Source organism: Mustela nivalis, assembly GCF_964662115.1.
Source record: "Mustela nivalis genome assembly, chromosome: 17".
NCBI classification, from domain to species: Eukaryota; Metazoa; Chordata; class Mammalia; order Carnivora; family Mustelidae; genus Mustela; species Mustela nivalis.
In genome coordinates this window covers 52,341,834-52,357,834 of record NC_139036.1, presented here as the reverse complement: position 1 = coordinate 52,357,834, position 16,001 = coordinate 52,341,834, and the positions used below count along the sequence as shown (strand labels likewise).

Genomic DNA, 16,001 nt, shown 5'->3' with positions numbered 1-16,001 from the left:
AAGGCAAACAGCATCTTGCCCAACATCATTGCATTTGGGTTCCAGGAAAATGTGTGCCCCTAGATGACCACTGACAACCTCAGTAGTGGTTCCAAAGCTAGAGCTTAAATCTCTTTCTGAGAAACTGGTTTTGTTTTCTGGCTTGTTTGCTTGCTTCTTCTAAGTCTGGGATCGGGGAGGGAACACATTTCTTACTCGATGCCCATTTTTATCTATCGAGAAGTCTTAACATTTGGAATGAACTGGTCATAAAAATGTGGACATACATAAGTAATTAAGCAAATACTGGTGCCATTTACTGAGATAATGGAACTGGGAGAGAAGGGATTTAGAAGTTGAGGTATTCTTGTGATAACTGGATATTCTCTCTGGCAACCCAGTGAAAATGTCAGGTAGACAATATAATACTCTGGAATTGAGGGGAGAGGTCTAGAAGTAGAGGTTGTCAGTACATATATAGTATGTACTTATTCATAAAATCATGAACATAGGTGAGACCAGACAGGCAGTGAGAATAGTTAGAAAAGAGAGGAATGACAGTGATCAAGCTCTTGGGCAACCCAAGCTGGGGTTAGGAAGATGAGGAAGATCCTATAAAGAGGACCAAGAAGGTGAACTGATTGAAGTTGAAAGAAAACCTCCAGATGGGGTATGAAGTAAATGAAGTATGATAAGGAAAAGGGAGTTATCTGTATCACAGATTAATGATGGGTCAGGAGGAGAAGGAAGAGTTGACCACTGGTTGTGGCAACATGATATCACTGGTGACTGATGAAAGATGTCTCAATAGCGTTCTAGAATCAGATGCTTGATGAGACCAGGAACAGGTAGGAACAGGGTGGGAAGGAGTGGAAACCATATGTATCCCATTTGTAGGGATCCCTGCTGTCAAATGGAGTAGGAAAATGCTTGAAGGATGGGAAGAGATATAGGGAGCAGCAAGGATTTATTTTTCAGAGAGTTTCTGCTTTCTTTTATTTTAATATGGGAGATGTTATGATTTGTCACTTAAGATGTCGCCAACTTACTGATTTTTTAAATAAAGTACATGTCCTACAATTAGTTCTCTGTGTTGTTTCCATTACAAATAAGTACTTTCAGAAGATTTGAAGAAGGTGTCTTGTTTGACCTCATAGTTTCATTTCAAAATCATAGGGAGAGAATAGAATACTATTATTGGATTCACAACTAGGTCTGCTCTGTGCATGATGTATTACTAAACGCCAGTTTCAACTAACTGGGTGAAAAATGAATAATCAACTCTTTTCTCTCAATATTTTTCTCTCCTATTTCTCTCCTACATTATGTAAAATACTTCACTTAATTTCAACTGAAATACAACTGTTTTTATAATTGTGTAACATGATATAATCTACAGGAAATATAAAACCCACATTAATAACCTAACATTGATCTACAACTTAATCACAGCTACATCCTCAACTATTCACTCACCTAGAACATTACTTGATATATAGTTTATGCTTAACACTTGTTTCTTAAAAAAAACTGAACGGGGACACCTGGGTGACTCAGTCAGTTAATCGTCTGCCTTTGGCTTGAGTCATGATCCCAGGGTCCTGGAATGGAGCCCTTCATTGGGCTCCTGGCTCATCAGGGAGCCTGCTTCTCCCTCTGCCTGCCCCTACCCCTGCTTGTGCGTGCGCTTGCTCTCTCTCTCTCTCTCTCTCTCTCTGTCAAGTAAATAAATAAAATCTTAAAAAATTAAATCTTCTTCTAAGAAGTGGCCTTTATACATCATGGAATATTACTCAGCCATAAAAAAGAACAAAGCTTTTCCATTTGTAATGACATGGATGGAGCTGGAGAGGATAATGCTAAGCAAAATAAGTCAGCCAGAGAAAGAGAAATACCATAAATTCCACTCATATGTGGAATTTAAGAAACAAAACCAATGAACAAAGGGGATAAAAAAAGAAAGAGAGAGGGAAACCAAGAAACAGACTCTTAAATGTGAGAACAGACTGGTAGTTACCAGAGGGGGGTGGGTGGGTGGGGGGAGGGGGGAAATAGGTGATGGAGATGAAGGAGGGGACTGGCTGGGATGAGCACCAGGTGTTCTAGGCACGTGTTCAATCCCTTTGTCCCCCTGAAGCTAATATTGGACTGTACGTTAACTAACTGGAATTTAAGTAAAAACTTTTTAAAAAATGAATGGAATTCATTGCTATTATAACCGTTTTCTGTAAGAGTCACATTTAAGACTAAATTATGAATCTGTGTCCTTTATAAACCATTCAGCCTTCTGAGAGAATAAAATATAAGACATATAAATTGAGTCTACTTAATCTGACAGACTGATATATTAATAATGATAGGTTTAATTTTATATGCATATAGCTTTTATAACTTTTATGGTACTACTGAGGAGGTGCATAAAATGTCCTCAACAGAATCATTGTAAATGTACAGAATATCCTAGACCTGGGTTTCTCAGTCTTCACATTTGAGCCAGATAATTCTTTGTTGTGGGAGGATGTTCTGTGCCTACAGGGTGTTTGGCAACATCCCTCCATTTTGTCCACTAGACTCCAACCCCTGATGTAAAAGTCAAAAATGTGTCCATTGTCAGATGTCCCTTGGGGGGGAAAATCACCTCACCTCCAGGTTGAGCGTCACTGTTCTAGACTCAAAGAACTCAGTAGACAAGTTTTGTTCTTCATTAATGGAATCCATAGTAGAATAATGGACTCAAAAATTGGGAATGTAATTTCTATCATAAAATATAACAACTGTGAATTCCTTAAGGAGAAGGTACATAGGTAAAATGTGTGTAAAAGGTTATAGTGTTTTGAACATCGACTTTCACAGAACCTGTGCATATGTAGGTTCATAAGAAGAAAGATGGGCTTCAGAAGAATGGGTAGGGATAAAACACATTTCCATGGAAGGATGACTGCCAACCTTGGGTTTCAGAGAATCATATTAAGGTTGACTTAGTTCTTATCTTTACAGTAAGAGATGACATCCTAAGAGCTGAGATTTATAACCCTGTTGATTAGAAGATATCTCTAGCTACTTTATTAGGCACTCGTCCCTCAGTGCTCTCATCTATAAAAGATAATGGAAGAATCTTTCATGTAGCTCTCAGCAGGTAGAAACGAATGAGTATTGGTGAGGCACTTAAGAAATATCAGGCAGTAATATTTGCCATTTCTGTGTTGTTACATAACAGTCCAATTGGTAGACTGTGAAGAGAGATTCATGTGGTTTGGTAGATCAGAGTACAGGTTTCTCGTTGGCAAGAAGTCAAACAAAATACGGAAAGCATTGGAGGAAACTGCATCGCTGAAGGGATGGGCAGAATCATTTGTGGTAAGCTTAGAGGTGTGTAAATGAAAGGCATTGGTGTAGGAGAAAACCCCCACAAACGATTCTTACGATAATCCATATGATAATCTACCTGACTAATTCAGGGAAGTCACCATCTGAGATAGGGAAAAAATAGTCTGACTTCTATGTGGTACAGTATAGTAGGTACAATAGAGTAGGTAAGGGGTAGAACTGTTTATTTTAACCTGGTTTTCCGTATCCAGTGGACAATTTTGGGTAGTTTCCTGTAACCTCAGCCCCTGCTGAAACCATGCCTTCAGAGAGACCCAAACAACCTTCACAGGTGCCATTTTTGCTGGCCTAAGGGCTTCCTGTTATCCTAACCCTGGCTACTATAGAGTATAGAGAAAGTGCTCGAAGTCCCCGCTACTCACCGGTGTGTTCCTCTCCCACTGTTTACGGCAGGCTCTCCCACTATTTCTGATACTCAAATTATCTGACACTCACTGACTTATGTTCTTCTCTTTGGTCAAACTGTGTTGAAGTAGAGTATCCTAGTCGAGTTTTGGAATCAGAAATAAATCTGTGTAAGACGGTGAGCATGTATTTCCTCTCAAATTAGTGGTAATTATTTAATTTTCCAACTGAACATGAGGTTTCATAAGCTTTCTGTTTGGGGTTAATTTTTTTTTTTTTTTTTAATTCAAAGGAATTATTTTCCCAGCCGATTGTTGTACTAATTACAAAACACACGTCACCAAGCAAAGACCCCCTTGGAAATTGCCAAAATAGACGTCTGAGTCACATGCCGTGAGAGGAGGCTTCAACTCAAAATATGAATCCTCAAGAGGGCATTAACACAACAAGACATCATTTCTTGAGTTTTTCTACCAGATCCCCTGGAGCTGACCCTGTATCTCTGAGTATTGTCATTGACAAGGAGCTCACTGAGCCCTCATGTGTTCTGTTCCTGTTTTAAGATGAGTCAAGCCACCAATGAGGAAGTCCTTCCTTAAACTCAGATAAAATGTCTCCCCTTAGCTTTCACAAGGCTTTCCTGTCCTCCTGTTGTGCCTCTGAAAAACAAGTCTTGTACTACTTCCGACAGCAAATTCTTCCGACAATGTCAGATAGAAATCTTCCATTTGTTTCTTCCTACTCAGTCTTCGCTTTTTCCAGTGAAAAAAATCTCCAAAGCCACCAACTATTTCTGGTTCGCACGGTGTGTATTTAATTTGTCACTTCTGAAAGCGTAAAAGGTGGGGACAAACGCTAAAATGACGAGTCACTAAGACAACAGGGGTCAACCAGGACTGCAGAGATATTTAGTCAACTTATTCATAAGCAACGATGGGCTGGCAAATTTTAATAGGGCTCTCTGAGGAAAACAAAGGACTGCCCAGTAGAGTTTACCAACTTCCGTAGTGTAAATGCTCTAACCGTGGTTGATTTCAAGTGACCAATGTGATGTCTCAGAAGGTGAGGTTGATAAGGGGTTCCTGGGTCTCCTCCTGGGCTGGTAGGAACTGCTCACCCAGAGTGCTGTAAGATAAGCTAGGCTTTCATATCTGCTCAATGTTCTGGTTGTTCTCCTCTGAAGGTCTCTTTTAACACATGATATATTTTTAATTCATAATTACCGAGGTGATGTTTGACCAGCCCAGAGTCAGTCTAGATTCCACTCAAAACTCTACTTCAAAGGTCCAATTCCCTCAAAATTCAACGTCAAACTGTCAATGAATGGGGGAAGTAAACCCTCTAGTCTCTAGAGTCAGAATGAATGGGGGAAGTAAACCCTCTAGTCAGAATGAATGGGGGAAGTAAACCCTCTAGTCTCTCTTGGATCAGAAAAGAAAAACTAGTATCTCCACTGAAAATAAAATCAACTGCAAAATTGATATATTAGGGGTACCTTCTCATTAAATTATATACACCACTTAGCAATTATTATATACCACTAAGCTTAAGTATAGGTACCACTAAGTTGTGTGTGTGTGTTTAATGGAATGGAAAACTGGATTAAAAATAACTGCAGGAGGGATACTGCAAAACGTGATTTAAAGTTTTAAATGTTTCCATGTAATTCAGCAAGCATGTATCAAGTCCTTATTGTGCATTAAAGGAAACTATAAATATTCAACTTAAAATTCCACAATGAGGGGCACCTAGGTGGCTCCACCGGGTAAGCATCTCACTCTTGATTTTGGCTCGGGTCATGCTCTCAGGGCCGTGAGATGGAGCCCCACATCGGGCTCTGCACCGGGCCTGGAGCCTGCTTAACATTCTCTCTCTCCCTTTGCCACTCCCCAACCTCTAAAAAAATCCAAAACAACCACAAACAAACGAACAAAACAAACCCCCCAAATTCCACAGTGAATAAATTTGTTTTCTTGCTTAGCCCTTTTCACTCTTGGATAGGCTCCTACTTCCTTTAAAGCCACGGATATTTTTGTTCTCCAGTGAATCCGCTCTGCAGTAGGGACTCGTGAGTCCCGTTTCCCCAAGGGTGTCCTCTCCACCCTTACTCTATTCATACCGCATGCAACTGGTTGAGACAAACTGTGTTAGCACTGAATAAGCATTCGCAGGAAAAATAAAAATGCTTTTTTGGCTCCATCCTGGATGTAGGATGGCGAGACGCATGAGAAAGACAGAGCTGGGGTGGTGAGCAGTACCCGGTAAGTCAGGTTGAAGAATGTTGCTTGTTCTAAGGAAGAATTAAAGGCTTCTGATCGAGGGAGTAAGCCAATCTGATTAGCACTTAGAGAAGATATTCTGGCGGTGCTGGTGGGAATGGATTGGCCAGACATCTGATAGGGGAGGCAGGAAGAGAGGTATTGCGTAACCCAGGGAACTACAGCAAAGGGAACAGATCGGAGAGATCTTTGGGAGTCTGAATCTACAAGGATCTGAAATCCACTGGGGAAAAAACGGGGAAAGGAGGAGCTCCCTCGTGGAGGGATGGGGAACAGTCAGGGAAGAGCCCAGGGAAAGAACGCAGATGCAGTTGGAATCAAGCCTCCAGGCTGGGTTGCAACAGGTTTGTGACTTTATCCTCTGGTTAGATAAAGAGACCGTGCGTGGGGCGAGGAGACAGAATAAAGAGATTGAAGGAGAATGGAGAACATTTGAAAAAGCCACGGCAGGGAAGTTGAGACATAGGTGATGTGGGGCTGCACCAAGGGCCCCTTCCTTAGTGACATTACATCAAGGATCTATGAGCGTACCTGTACTGTGAGAAAGTGTTCCAGATGTCCCCAATAGGTCATCCCACTTCCCTCTAATGACCTGGCCTCTAATTTCTTTCTTCCCTATTTTTTTTTTTAAGATTTTATTTATTTGTTTGACAGAGAGAGACACTGTGAGAGAAGAAACACAAGCAGCAGGGGTGGGAGAGGGAGAAGGCGGCTTCCCACCGAGCAGGGAGCCCGATGCAGGGCTTGATCCCAGGACCCTGGCATGATGACCTGAGCCAAAGGCAGATGCTTTACGACTGAGCCACTCAGGCACCCCCTGTTCCTCTAATTTCTAATGAAACCCACCATACATAACAAAAGCTTCATGACTGAAGAATTTTAACAAGGTAAATCATTCCAGTCTTTATTTCCAGATTGACTACTAAATGGCTTTTGTGACAAAAACAGTGAAATTCCCACAAGTATTTACTCTGAAAACGTTGGCTGGAGACCCCCCGATCTCCACCCCAAACAAATCCCGGACATAAGCGAGGAGACAGGAACACTGAGGCAACACAATCCACGCGGTCCTTCTGAGGAACTCCGAAAGTCAGTCAAGGACCAAACCCCATGAGGTCATGTCTCATTTGGGATTAAATGGTTGACTCTGATTCTGTGATTATATTAAGAAAAACACACACAAAGTGCCCAAGAGTTTTTCCTTTGCTTGATTCAGAAATTAAATGTGCTCATGGCATGTCTGTAAAATGAACATTTCAGTGTCAGGTGTTTTCTTTGACTGTAATAGGATGTAGACGAGAAGAGAGGATGCGCTACCTTCTTCGGCAAGCTGTGCCGTGTGCCTTACAGCACCTCCAGAGTTAACCAATTTTATTTTATTTTATTTTAATTCATTTATTTGACACACAGAGAGAGATCCCAAGTAGGCAGAGAGGCAGGCAGAGAGAGAGAGGACGAAGCAGGCTCCCCGCTGAGCAGAGAGCCTGATGCGGGCCTCAATCCCAGAACCCCAGGATCATGACCTGAGCTGAAGGCAGAGGCTTTAACCCACTGAGTCACCCAGGCACCCCAAGAGTTAACCAATTTTAAATGTAGTTTTGTCTACACTCTAAGAAACAAAGTTGATACCCAAAAATCTTAACCAAACTCACTAGCTGTTACTAGCTCAACCAGCAGAGGCCATTGAGAAGGCAAAGGTCAAAACATCCTTGATGGCCTCAGGCCAAGTCAGTCCAGCTCTGAGAGGCTTGGTTTTTAATGCAGCAGAAGGTGTACATCAGCTGAACTATGAAGACGACCGCCTTCACTCTCCATATGAGGTCATGCATATATTGTAACAGTGCTTATCTGATATGTAACACAATTGGAAAACTGAGCAAGTCGCCAGCAATTTCTAAATCTTGGCTTGAAATAGTCCGTGTTGAGGCCCCTGGATGGTTCAATTAAGTGTCCAACTCTTGATTTCAGCTCAGGTCATGATCTCAGGGTCCTGGGATTGAGCCCCACATCAGGCATCCTGCTCTGGGGGGGAGTCCAGTCATCTCCCTCTCCCTTGGGCACATCCCACCTCACACTCGTGCTCTCTCTCTCTCTAAAATAAATAAATAACTCTTTAAAAAAAAAGAAATGTTCTATGTTGTCACATAAGCTATAAAGAAGATTGTTCATTGGAACTATGAACATCTATTTTGATAGAATAATAATGGCTCTCACTTATTAATACATATTACATACTGGGATTTCGGTAACTGTTTTACAAAAATTCTGTTTTAATTCTTGTGCAACCCATAGGATATAGGTGCTAAAATCATTAGCAATTCTTAAATAAGCCAACCGAGACTTAAGTATGGTAAAAGACTCTCCTCAAAGTCACATAATGAATGACATTTATTGGTAGGATTTGAATTGAAATCTTGTAATATCAAAGATCACATGCTTTTCAGCTAATCAAGGCAAAAATCGACCTTCTCAAAGACAGAGAGCCAATTTGATCCCACCACAGGAAGTGTCCATTACACCTGACCCGTTCCACAGAGAAAAGAACCACATGAACCAGACTGTATGCAAGAGACTCACAAGCAGTGAGATGTTTGCTGTAATGACTTAGAAGTAAGAGTAAATAATACAAATGCCATACCATCACAGATCTGAGCTAAGTTGAAGGAATCTTGATTTAAGCATGAACCAATTCTAATCATTTTTCTGGTTGTCCGATTATTGGCACTATACTCAATATCCAGTGGCCCTAAATGGTTTACCAGACTTGGGTATAGCTCATCTTGCCATTTAAAGGTTTCTATACAGAAATTATAATAAATATTATAGAAATAAACAAAGATTACCCAAATGAAAATCAAGCAGGGGGTACCATTCAGGGGCTGCGATAGCAAGGCAGTCAGCCATCACTTGTGTTTGACAGAGACTCAAAGAGAGGCAAAAGATCAGGGAAGCTTTATAGTGAAAATGGAAAAAAAAGATATGATCAGAGGTTACTGATGAGGGAAGCTAGAATCAGGTTAACTAGAAGCAAGACATTCTCTGTGATTAGTTTGGGAAGCAAGTTTTGCTTTCTCTGGTTTGGTTCTAAGAAGCAGGGGGAAAGATTGGGATGTTGGAAGTCAATGACCAAGTCTAGACCATTTGGGGCTCACCGATCCCGATCCAAAGATGGTAGTTTTTCACCTGGCTATTTGTTACAAAGGCTATGGGTCACAGCTGTATTATCATACATGGTCTTGGCCATTGTCCCTTTGTATACCCAGCCTCCAAAACAAGCACCACAACATGGTGATACATGAAAGGTGGGACAAGCTACTTTAACCAAAATATAGATTCTTGAAACTCTAGCCTCCACACCAATACTTGTAAATCGGTTCATTTCTGATTAAAACTCCCAAAGTAAAGTATTCAAACCCCTCCATTATAGGACTCAAAAAAATAAAAAATGCATTTGATCACTCTTTTTTTTTTTTTTTTTTTAAGGACTGCTGGGCTTTCTTAGAAATCTAATTATCTATTAGCTAAATATTAATGCTGGGTTGATTTAAATATAATAAAATCTCCTCCATCTTAATAAAAACTATTGTAACAAATACCCAATGATGATGGTTTTTCTATGGAGAAATTGGATGACCTTGTAGTATAGAATCTTGAGGACAACACTTCCTGCCATCTCTCAGAACTGGTAAACTCTAGCATGTTAATACATCATGTTCTTAGACACATGGTATTTTACCTACTTTGTTTTACTTTAAATGGGACTCTAAGGATATCCGGGTGACTCAGTCCTTAAGCATCTGCCTTCAGCTCAGATCATGATCCCAGGGTCCTGGGATCAAGCACCGCATCGGGCTCCCCGCTCTGTGGGAAGCCTGCTTCTCCTTTTCCTACTCCCCCTGCTTGTGTTCCCTCTCTCGCTGTGTCTCTCCCTATGAAATAAATAAATAAAATCTTTTTAAAAAAGTGACTCTATTTTAACAGTCCAAAATTATTTTAAACCTTGGTGGTGGAGAGGGACAGTGTATAATAAACTTCAGCCTTGATAAATCTACTGAATCAAATCTGTTTTAGCCACAAAAAGGAAGGTAGACGTATTTTACCACTTTCCCTACCTTTTCTCCATGCTCTTCTGTGGCTTCTTACATCGTTGGGTGGTAGAGTGTACTGGATGGGTGTTGGGACTTGACCATTTTGCCAGCCCATGCTTTCAGTCTAGATGGTGACTACTCATACAGTCAGTACACACTTTTCCTAATTGTTAGCCATGCGAGTTCTTTGGATTTTTGCGACTCTTTCAAAGTCACAAATGCCAACACTCACCTATCAACAGTCTTGGCAGCTTGTTGATGCTTTCTTTCCCAGAAGGATTTATTTGATAGTCTCACCCACACACACACACACACACACACTCCACTGTTTGAAAATATTGTAATTACTGCCCTGAAAATAAAGACCAAAAGACAGGCTTAGCCAAAAGAGCTGAGTCTGTTATTCCATGCAGACATGACTTAAAGGTTACTTTTATTTTCACTTTGGTTTTTCCAAAGCCTTAAGTAAATGCAAATGTGACTATTGTTATTTCTCTTTAGGCTAGGAAATCTGGAAAATATAGAGGAAGCTTCAGGACATACGGCTGTCTGGGGCGCAAGAGAAATGATGGAAGAAAATCTGAGTCATGAGTTCTTGCGTCAATACCCATATCCTTATTTTCTCCATGTTTATAGGGTAACTATTTCTGAGAATCCTTCACGTCTTTCATCTTTCCTCAATCTACAGTGGTTTATTCCTTTTATTTTCCCTCTTCATTTGGCCTTTCTTTTCCTCTCTATGAGATACCTTCTGCCATTTTGTTCATCACCAGCATTAAGGTGGCCTGCTTACTGACAAAAATTCAAATTCTCATCATCATAGCAAATGACAAAGGAGCAGTTAGGCCGTGCCCCTTCAAGAAGTGAAAGATTCAAAACAATAAGTGGAAAAATAAATGCTTCCATCTAATATTCTCTAACCATTTTATAATGGCTGACAGAAGCAAAAGGCACGATAACAGAAAGAATGGCAAGAGAAGGAAAGGAAGGTCATCCTTCATGGCAGTGTGCTTTCAGCGTGTTTCTGAGGAAAGCGTGGAGTCTCTCCATTTTTGCCATCCTTGTCTGGTATGGGTTCGACTGAGTCCTCCCAGAAAGACATGTTGAAGTCCTCACCTCTGGCACCTGGAAATAGGGTTTTCACAGATGTAATCAAATTAAAAGGAGGTCATTAGTTTAGGTCCTCGTCCAGTATGACTGGTGTTGTCCACCCAGAGAGAAGAGTAACAGGTGAAAACAGAGGTAGAGGTTGGTGTGCCATTGCCAGAAGCAAGGAGCCTTGGGCTACCAGAAGTTGAAGAGGGAAATAGGATCCTCCCCCCGAGGCTGTGGTGGGAGAGTAACCTCGATTTCAGACTCTGGGCTTCCCAAACTTTGAGAGAAGACATTTCTGTTTTAAACCACCCATTTACAGCAGCCTGAAGAAACTAATGCAACACCCATACTTGCATTTGAAAGGTGATTTCACACCTTCTAGAATTTTCTCCCATCTGCTCCTTTGCATCAATGGACTAGTAAATAGTTCTGTCATTTCCAACCATAAAGCCAGCTGCCTCACAGAAAGCCAAACTCCAAGTTTGTTTAGATACTGAGCTCACTCTCTGGTTGTGACATATCACATTCCCAAGAGGAGATGGAAATCTTAAAAAGTTGCTCTTCAACTTTCCCTGCCATCAAGAGATCGCTGGCTGTCTATTTCCTGAGGTGGGGAGGCGGGGTTGAGTCTGCTTATGGAGTTGATTTCATAATTTTGAACAGACAGGCTAAAGGGAGCAAGCACATTTTGGGAAGACATTATTTAAGTAATTTTGATTCTATATGAAAACAAAGACTCATAAAACAATAAAAACTAAATCCAGAATAGGAGTACCCTGCTGGGTTTCACCTAAGTGTTCTTTTAAATAGCTACATTAGCATTCTGTTATTTATGAGGTAGACCAAATTTTAGATTTTTTAGTATTGTAGAATGCCTGTTTTCCTGGCCTCTGAATGAGGTTCTGCTTAAACAGTACAAGTGACCCGTCCTCCCCCAACTGCCTCAGATGAACCCTCACCCAGGCCCCCAGAGTATATTTTACACATTAACATTACTCATTGTACAGGTCTGTGCACCCAGACCTGTACAAATTAAATGTAAATATTATATGAAAAAGTAAAAGAAGAGAGTAGTGTCTTTTCATGGGATAGATCAGGAGGATTTGAGAGTATAGGCTAAAATCAAGCAAAAAGGCCCTTCTGTAATCTTACAAAGAAAGCCCTGTGTGGGCAACAGCAAGAAAATGAAAACCCACCTGGAGTAATATAACAAAGAAGCAGGCCAGCAACCAACAGAACAGATAAAATCAGAACATCAAAAAGAGGGGTGTGTGTGCCTGTGTGTTGGGGGGATAGAGTGAGGTGCCTCAGGGAAGGAAGGCTCCAAATAAAATAACTAACTTAATGTAACTTGTCTACAGTGGATCCTATCAAGGAGAAAATTCTATTCTGTATCCCGTCTCAGCCTCACTTTTCTCTTCTTTGCCTCAAATGAGCAAATGAGCTATTTGCTAGGCCTTTTCCTGCTTCCTCGATTCAAACTAGGTAACAGGCTGTTCACCAAGGTATGATTTCTAAGGCATCATGCCCATCCACAAGAAGTTCGCAAGCTATTTAGAAGACAAGATGTAAGAAACGGAAAATGACGACTTGAATCGTAGTCTCATTTCGGTCTTGCTTTGGTTGACCGTCCAGTGAGGGGGGACAGGGTCATGGATGAAGGTCAAGTGAGTAGAAGAGGAAACAGTCAAAGGAGGGCGGGCTCCGGGTTGGTTCAATTCAAATTCATGTGTCAGGTGTCATGCAAAAGGTGGATTTGTCTAGAAGTCTGAAAGACATGCGGGATAAGGAAGAGTCGAATAGGAGAGGACTTAAGTTCTCCAGATGGGAGCACGGGACGCAGCATTTTTATAAAGCGAGAAACCTGGATTCATAAAAGAGAAGTAGTCGCTGAGAACAGGAAAACATTACGTTGGGCCCCCAAATGGCAAAGCTTTAATCTGCTTGGATAGAGACCTTGAATGTTTTTGTTTGTTTGTTTGTTTGTTTGTTTGTTTTAGTAGCCATATATCTCTTTATTTTTTTATAAGATTTTATTTATTTATTTGACAGACAGAGATCACAAGCAGGCAGAGAGGCAGGCAAAGAGAGAGGGGGGAAACAGGCTCCCTACCAAGCAAGGAGCCAGACACTGGGCTAGATCCCAGGGCCCTGAGATCATGACCCGAGCCAAAGGCAGAGGCTTTACCCACTGAGCCACCCAGGTACCCCATTAGCCATATATCTCTTAAAGAACATTTCTGAGGGTGCCTGAGTGGCTCAGTGGTTAAGCATCTGACTCTTGATTTTGGTTCAAGTCATGATCTCAGGGTCATGGGACGGAGCCCTGTGTCAGGCTCTGTGCTCACCCGGGAGTCATCCTGGGATTTTCTCTCCCTCTCCCTCTCCCTCTGCCCCTCCCCGTACCTGCTCCTGCACGTTCTCTCTTTCTCTAGGAAAAAGTATTTCTGAACAAGGTTTTGGTCATGTTTCTGACAATGCAGGCAATGAGGAATGGATGACCCTTCCATTATTCAAGTGTTGTGTTTGACCAACTTTGCAAAATTATACCATACACATTCTTGGTTCACCCAAGTGGATGAATCACAGCTTATTGGAGAGAGATTATAGAATTTGATAATTCAAGATGACAGCCACAGACTTTTAAATGTCTTTAAACTTATGAATATGCTAAATGCTCCCAGTGAATTTAACTCGATCTGTAAGTAGGACTGTGTACCTAAATTAGGTTCATAATTCAGCCCAGAAAAGGAAAGGACCTGGGAAAATGACATCCGAGTGTTTTCATTAACCTCAATTGCCCATATAATGTGTGCATTTTCAACCAGCCAAAGTGTAACAAAGATGATCTGTTCTCTCCCAGTGAAAGATCGGTGAGAAGGCACATAGTGTTTTTAGGTAGACTTTTCCCCCTTATCTTAGAGCTCTCAAGCCTCAGAATTTTTTTTCAAGGGAAACACAAAAAAACCCCGAACAATGAATCCTTTCAACTACAGAATCCCTGTGATCAGCCTTTCCATGGCTGACCCTTCGGACAGGAGCAGAGACAGCAGGTTCTGCCTGGGTTGCGTGGCCCCGTTTTACCAGCACAAATGCTTGGGCAGGGAAATACCTAAGTAATTATATCCAAGGAGGAGCCTAAAAATATAAATTCTGAGCAAATGACTGAGTAGCTTTTTTTTTTTTTTTTTTGCAGGGCAAGGGAATAGCTGAGGCCGAACAGACATGGCCACCACCGGTTTCCCTCCTCTGAGATGTCCTTGCATAAGTGCCAGTGCATCAGGGCTGGACCCAGCGATGGGAGCAGTTACCGCGAGAACAAGGAAGGCTGGCAGAGCATTTCAGGGTGATGTAACTGGAGATTCTGAGCAGAGTTAGTCAGAGCCCTGTGTTCTCTGTAAATACTGGAGTAACTAGCTTTTAATCTTTTTATCGACACGCCGCGTTGGTAAACAGAGATAGGGAAAACCTTCTGAAATAATGTTACCTGCACTTGTAAAATCTAGTTTATACCTAAATATTTCCCCTTCTTCCCAGTGAGGTAAGCTACTCTATTAGTGTGCCCTCGGATGACAGACTGCCGCAGTGATGGAAACCCTGTAGGGGTTTAGGAACAGAAAGGCTTTTAAGGTTTTTAGGGTTTTTGTTTTTCTCACTGCCTGCACCCCCCCACCCCCGGCCCAAGTTAGGAATCCCACCTTTGGGAACTATGGAGAAAAATAAGTGACCAAAAAAACCATGGCTTAGGGTGGTTATTTCTCTTCAAAATTCAGGAATTTAAGTTGAAAGCAGGTAACTCCTGCTCCCTTCCTGATAGTGAAGACCCACGTACAAATTATGTGAGGCTCTTAATTCCATCTAAAACCAAGAACTTGGGTGGTCAGTTGATGTGGCTTGAGCACCAGAATTTCAAGAACACCTCCTACCTGGCTTCCCCACAAGCCCTGAGCATACAACATAGTACCTGGAACATGAGAGGTATTTAACAGGTGTTCTCTACTTTAAAAGGTCCAGGAAGAGGACAAACAGGGGAATCAAAGAGAAATTGACTGAATTTACTGGCCCATATCTACATACTCCATAAGCCTACCTAAGACCAACTTTCGTATATTTGGGTGAACACAGGCTAAAAAATGTTTTCATTGAGTTTCAACATGCATACACACACACACACACACACACACACACACACACACACACACACACACATATAAAACTGAACAAGAGAGCATGAGCTGAATTGCGGGAAGGGAAGAGAGAGCATCCCAAGGAGATTCGCCAACAAATGCAGAGTGCGGGGCTCGATCTCACAACCCTGAGATCATGACCTGAGCCAAAGTCAAGATTCAGACGCTTAATTGCCTAAACCACCAGGTGCCCCCAGATACATAAACTTTAAGTAATTCAAGCCACGAAATGACATTTGGCCGTTGGACGAAGCTATCATGAACAATTGCCAGAATCACATAAATAAAAACCAAATAAAATGATAGTGACAAAGACAGGCCCTGCCCCTCCCTGATCTTTAACTAAAAATCACTTGGCTTCCTTGATTTCCTTTCAATGGCAGCTACTAACTACTTTGGACATAGCCAAAGTATACCATCATTTTCCCATGATTTAGAAATAGTTATGACGACTATTTCTCTAAACTCCAGCTTTGGAGAAAAGTGCTGCATTCAAGAAGGGTGATCACTTCACGGCTGTTACCACATTTATGGAATAAGCTGGAATGAACTCTTGCAATAAAATTCAGTTCCTTGGGAATGTCAACATTTCTCAAGTGTCTGTCTACCATGGGCTGTGTGACATTTATAAGAGCTACCAT

The 16,001-nt window shown here is 41.5% G+C and overlaps 1 protein-coding gene across 9 annotated transcripts in view; it reads right to left on the bottom strand.

The window, feature by feature from the left end:
- KCNJ16 (potassium inwardly rectifying channel subfamily J member 16) overlaps positions 1-16,001 on the bottom strand; it is a 53,946-nt gene that overhangs the window by 25,560 nt on the left and 12,385 nt on the right. For 2 of the 9 annotated variants that reach the window (XM_082708363.1, XM_082708367.1), the window contains exon 3: positions 10,311-10,430. The exons of 6 other annotated variants lie outside the window; for them this stretch is intronic. The gene's annotated coding sequence lies outside the window, so the exon portion shown is untranslated. Of the gene's footprint in view, positions 1-3,728; positions 4,229-10,310; positions 10,431-16,001 lie in introns of those variants that run through there. One more of the 9 variants, XM_082708368.1, reaches the window with a different exon arrangement.